At 37.5% G+C, this 6,000-nt stretch overlaps 1 protein-coding gene across 1 annotated transcript in view; it reads right to left on the reverse strand.

The window, feature by feature from the left end:
• Nucleotides 1–5,602, reverse strand: part of TTC29 (tetratricopeptide repeat domain 29) — a 278,739-nt gene extending 273,137 nt beyond the window's left edge. Inside the window, exon 1 of the mRNA XM_069780368.1 lies at nucleotides 5,450–5,602. The gene's annotated coding sequence lies outside the window, so the exon portion shown is untranslated. The remainder of the gene's footprint in view (nucleotides 1–5,449) is intronic.
• Between the last annotated feature and the right edge of the window lie 398 nt (nucleotides 5,603–6,000).

Consider the following 6,000-nt stretch of genomic DNA (forward strand, 5'->3'; position numbering starts at 1 on the left):
GCTGCTGGGAGCAGCTTGCACACAAACAGGAGTGACTTAAGCCCTGACTACTTTTTATATTCATATGACATTCAAGAAAAGCTAGAACTTGAAGACTGATTTCCCCACTCCCCCTCACCTCCCAGAGCAGAATATCTCCTGAAAAGACAAATAGGCTATGGAGTGTCCCTTTTGGAGTCCACAGTCCTTCTGGTTAAGCTGGACATGAAAGAATCAGTTAAACCTGCCCCTAAATTCCAGTTAACTCGACTTGTGGTTTTGGTTCAGCAAAAAAATCTCCAAGTGTTACTGTAGAAAATGGTAGCAACAAAAGAAAAATCTGCAACAGATTTTCTGAAGCGTTTCTAACACTTCTAACCTTTTCTTCCATAAAACTGGTAAGCGTATTTCTTACACACAGAGAAACAAGCATACGCATACAAATTTTTATATGTAACTTGAAGGAGAAAAGAAATATATAGTTCCCTAATTGTTTTCAAAAGCCACAAATGATCCTAAATACCTTTATAAGCAGATCTGACTGAATGCCTTCATAAGGTCAAAGTTCAGTTGTGTACCCAAGCAAATTTACTGTGTCATAAAACTTGAGATCAAAAAGTATTTAGAATGATAAACCAGAAGATTAGAAAGAAGAGTAAGGATTACAGCTCATGATAAAGGGTATAGTAATGCCTCAAATGGAAGAGTCCAGCATTTATTTATTTCTAAAGAGCCTGGAAGGAATTATTAAATCTGAAGAGTTGTGGTTTTAATGAATGTGGAAAATTACCACATGTCAAAAAGGTCCAAATCCATGATTTAAGGATATTAATTAAACCAATCATTTGATTAGTACTGCTTTAAGCAAAAGCCTAAGCAGGAAATATTTGAGAAAAGCAAATGTAGAATCTGTAAAGTAAAAAGAAAGAAAGAAAGAAAGGAAAAAAAAAAAAGTTGCGCTGTGAAACATGCCTTACTAATAAACAAATAGAACAGTAGAGGTCTGGAGAAGCTCCCGGCAGTAAGTTACATCATTTACTGCCATGTTTGACTAAATTTCAAACGGACTTTCAGTGCAGAATGTTCTTTGTATAACACTAGCAAGCCAATCGTGGGCTCCAAATAAAAGGAAAGGATTCATCATTTACCATCCCTTCTGCAGCTTTCTTTTCATTACAACAAAAGGCTGTTTCAATTAGAGCTGTGCAGATTCTCTGTGCTGAGTTTGGTTCAAAGTGGTTTTATGCAATGCCAGCATCTCCAGGGATTAGCTCCCCTGCAGGCCAAAGCTCTCCCTGTGCTGGGACTGCAATGTGTTTTGGGTCAAGCTGTGCTTGCCATCTCTCCCCTTGGCTCTCTTGAGAGTCCTAGATCTCTGTGACGGGCCTGATCTGACCTCTTTTCAGCAAGTTAAACTCTGCAGCCTACCACCCTTCAGACCGGATCTTGAGGCTCTTGTACGGCACCAGAAACGCACCCCCTTGGCAGCTCTTTTCACCCCTCTCCTGATGGGGCCCTGCAGTTCCCCTACACGTGTTTGGTTCTGTGGTTAACCATGCTCTCCTGTCTTCCACCTTCTCCATTTTCCAGCCACATTAACAGAAGACACCCAAATGCAATTGTCACCCTCCCGGTGCTTCTTAATAGAAAAGTTAAAGGGATCCTAACAGGTTGTCTTATATAGACAGACACATTGACTCAAATATATCCAGCCTGTTTAGAAAAGCACATACAATACACCAAAGCTTTGTATACCTCATGGTATCTCCTGCAGCACAGACAAATGAGCTGACTCAGGCATGAAATGAATTGGAAGGGGAATGCAGACTTGAAGCAAATATGTAGAGATTTGAAACCATAACACTATGCATTGTTAGCAGTCATCTTCATTCTTGGAATTAATTCAATATACTTGCCTCAGCCTAGGAGCCAAGACACGACACTAATAATATATTGCATTTCCTAATAGCCAGAAAGTATAAAATACTTTCAACAAATTGATTTAATGTCCAAGTCGCACTTACAATTAAGTACAGTGTTCTATAGCTGACTGGCAAAAATTAAATAGGATCCAACCTAGACAGCAAATGCCTGTAAACAGCTAAGTACTTAGAGAGCAACAAGGTAGCAATTCTGCCCGTTGCTGTTTAAATACAATAAACATAGCTGAAGGAAATGCACAAGATGGCAAGCTTTATCAGGAAGCTCACAACTGTTAAGTAGGCACTAAAAACTCCTGTTCAATACTCTGAATAACACAGGCACCTCTAGAGAGTATTTCCAAAAAATCAAACTACTTTGCCATAAGTATGTTGGTCTGTAAATATAACAGTATAAAGTATTATGACACGCCTATTAGATTATGTCAGGCTCTGACAGCTAGATCTAATAGGCTGCAAGAGCTAACATTGTTTATGTTCTTGTATATAACATCTTTTCCACCAAAACCAAACCTTCTTCACTTTCTATTGTTAATAATGTAAAGTATTTAACAAACTTTATGCCCAGCACCAAAGCTCAAACCAATGTATTCAAAGATACACTGTGTTGTATAAGACTACTGAGACTATTTTCTTTTTTCACTTATTTGGGGATCTCATAGCACACCCTATATTTAGGCTAAATCTTTCAGTCTTAAAAGCTTCCTCTGAGCTTTGCCTGAGAAGGTCTGACATTATTTTCATTAAGCACTTGAAATTATTTGCAAAGGATGAGTAGAAGGCACCATTTTTGGAGACGAGTGATGTGCCTAAAACAATGATCTCCCCTGCCACATGCATTCCACAGAAAGATGCTGATAACATCTCAGAATAAAAAGATGGCCCTAACTATGGGAAGGAGCTGGACTCGCGCCACTGCGGCATGCTGCAGCTGCAGCCCCAGCACTCAAGACTGCCAAGGAATTCTTTTTTTTCTCTTCTAAAATACCTAGCAGCTCAAAGAGAATTTCTAAAAATAATTTTCACTGTCCAGGAGGTTAAACCAAAAGCTGGGGAATAGTAGATTTACAATTACCTATATGTCCTTATAGAAGTATGTTATGATACTGATTAGAGGACTATGCACAAATTTTCTCACCAAGATGTTTGTCACATAAGGATAGTAGGATTGATGCATAAATTGGCAAATTGAGTAGCAAGAGAAGTTCTGGATTTGGAATTCCTGAACTTTTGAGGGCTCAGGTTGCAAACTAAGTGGTATTTTAAAAAAAAGTCCCACACTGCTGCTAATCTACAGTATCATTTTAGTAACATCAGTGTTTTTCCAGTAGTGCAAAATTCAATGCTAAAGCAAACAGGACTATTTAAAATATATTGTACATAATTAAAGACCTAGGTTGATATTTATATGACCCCATGCAGCATTATCCTGCTTTAGATGTTATTTTCCCCCACTGGTTTAGATGTTATTTTTCTTAATACTTAAGGGACTGTGATGCCCACAGATTGGCAGCATGGGACATCTTTGTTAACAGTGTTTGCAAAATTGCTTGTAGAAGACATGGGAAATATTCATGAATAAGACTTCTACAGTTCATTTGTAGGTCTTCTTTAGATACGGAGATACACTAGTTTATCCTTCTTGCTTGTTTATCTTTGGTTTTAGTAGGCAAGATGGGAACTATGGCGCTTATTCTGCATGTATCAGCTGGAAGCGGGCTATAACTTGGACCCAAGGGGAAATTGTCATGGAACTCAGAGAGTTCCTCAGCAAACCTTCCTGTTTGCTTCAGTACTTTATTCCACCCAGAACTAGGAGGTTAGAAACAAAAGGGGCCCATTGCAGAGCACATACAGAGGAAACACATTATTGTTAAAAAGAGAAGTTATAATGAGAAAGTAGCAGCAACATGCTTGCACATTCTATCTAAAACTCTAAGATGCTTTAAGGTACTTCAAGGCATACACTGAAAGACAACACACAGAAAGCTATTCCCATCCCAACAAAATGCTGCAGCCAAACCATTAAGTAGATATACTAAACCTTAAAGAAAAACAGCGATTAAAGCATCAAAGCAAATTATTTACACCAGCATTCTGCAATGGAAAAATATTCTGAGGAAAACAGAAAAAGAACTGAACTGAAGAAGAAGAGTTTAAGAACAGCACTTAAATTTGCTTGATCCTGACTCTTCTCAGTTATATTCAGAATTGAGAGAGAACGACAATTCATACTCTTCCATACTAAAAACAACTGAAAATATCCCATTCCCCCATCTCTGGAAAATGACCAAGTCTTTCCCTTTAAAGGGCTAAAGACATTTAGGAAAAGACAGTCTTTCTTACAGCAAAGTCCTAATTGAAAGAACATGGCATGACCTGAAGCAAAATGTTAATTAAAACCACTCTGCATTTCTTTTCCAAGCAAAGTCCTTTTGTCTGACTTTTATAGATTAATTTGACACACTCCCTTCCCTTGCCTGGAAAGTTCTGGGTTTTTTTTGTTTATACTGTACAAAGCATGAAATTATTGTCCTTAATGCTTTGTTCTTTCTAATTGCATGAAATTTAGCAACATTTTGAAAAAGATTTGTAAGATGATGAAGGCCAGAGTTGACATATGAAAAACATATGGATACGTCCATTTGCATAATGGACAAAAGCCATACCCAGTAAACATGAAAACTGGCACTGTAGTGGCTAATTCATATTTTGTCCTCAATGTACCTGTACTGTCAGTTAACACAACACACCTGCATGCTTCTGATGGAAAATCAGATGCAGAAGTACTACTTGTATAAACCCCTCCCTCATCATCCAACAAAAATATGTTCCACTGCTTGCAACACACAAGAAAGTCACCTTTATTTTGCAAGGCTCTAAAGAAAACTTACTCTAAATTTAGTGTTCTAATACTATTTCCTTTCTCTCTTAGGCCATATAGCCTCTTTTCTCTCCTTTTCAACTGCAAATTGGGAGTCTGAAAGGATGTCATACCCTAACAGGCAATGCCACTGAAAATGAGATCCATTCTAACCCTGTTTTCTTCTAACCTCTCAGGTTCAAGCAGATTACCATTGTTTAGAGCACAGAACATTATCTCCTTACTCTCTGCCATCCAGAAAGCTTCCTTGTGTCTAATTTCAAGGGCACTTTCAAACAAGTCAGCAGTAAAATCATCCAAAATACATAAATTACAAAGAGATTTTTTTTTTCCTGGAGGACAACAAGATGGTGAGACTTGAACAGACCATTTTATAGTCAGTAAAACTTCTATGCTTTCCCCTTTAATACATTGCCCACCAAAAGAAACACAGGCTGAAAAGACCAAGTGATTGAGGAATTAACCCCAAATTTCCAGGAATATAATAAAACCACAACAATAACAAAACTAAAAAATATCTGAGGAGAAAGGAATATGCTCTTGCACAATCTTATTAGATTTACTAAGATTATCAAAGATATTTCTAAACATAAATTACATAGCATAGAAAAAAATCAAGTGGCTGAAGAAAGAGCATGCACCTTACCACTTCTATCTCTCCAGGAGGGAAAAAAAAAGTGCTTGTCCCATGATGCATCCTGAGCCCAGGTAGCAGCAATCACCTCCCAGGTAGTGCCTTCAGCTGAGGCAGTAGTTTAATGCAGTAGCTTAAATAAGAATCTGGTGGTAAATTAAATGTTTCTCTGTGGAGGAAAAAAGGGGGTTGGGGGAAGATCAAGGAATTACCATCTAGGAAAACCTTTGCTTGGAGAGTTTAGAGTTTGGCTAATGGATTATCTTTAAAATACTTTGATATACTTAAATAGCTTTTAAATAAATGAAAGCTGTAAAATGCTTATTGTGCTTACACTGCATTGCACTAGTTTGCATATTTTGAATAAAAATTACATGAGTGGTTACCTCTGAGGAATTAATTTCTCAGGCTTAATCTAAACTAGTTAAAATGGAGAAAATAACTAAACTACTTGCGAACATTTTGTCACACCTATCAGTGTGAATTCTGGTTCATCTATAGTTTACTGCCATGATATAATAAAAAGAATCCAGAGTAAAACATTTTCTTGGGCTATCCCCTGT

The sequence above is a fragment of the Haliaeetus albicilla genome, chromosome 1, assembly GCF_947461875.1.
Source record: "Haliaeetus albicilla chromosome 1, bHalAlb1.1, whole genome shotgun sequence".
NCBI classification, from domain to species: domain Eukaryota; kingdom Metazoa; phylum Chordata; class Aves; order Accipitriformes; family Accipitridae; genus Haliaeetus; species Haliaeetus albicilla.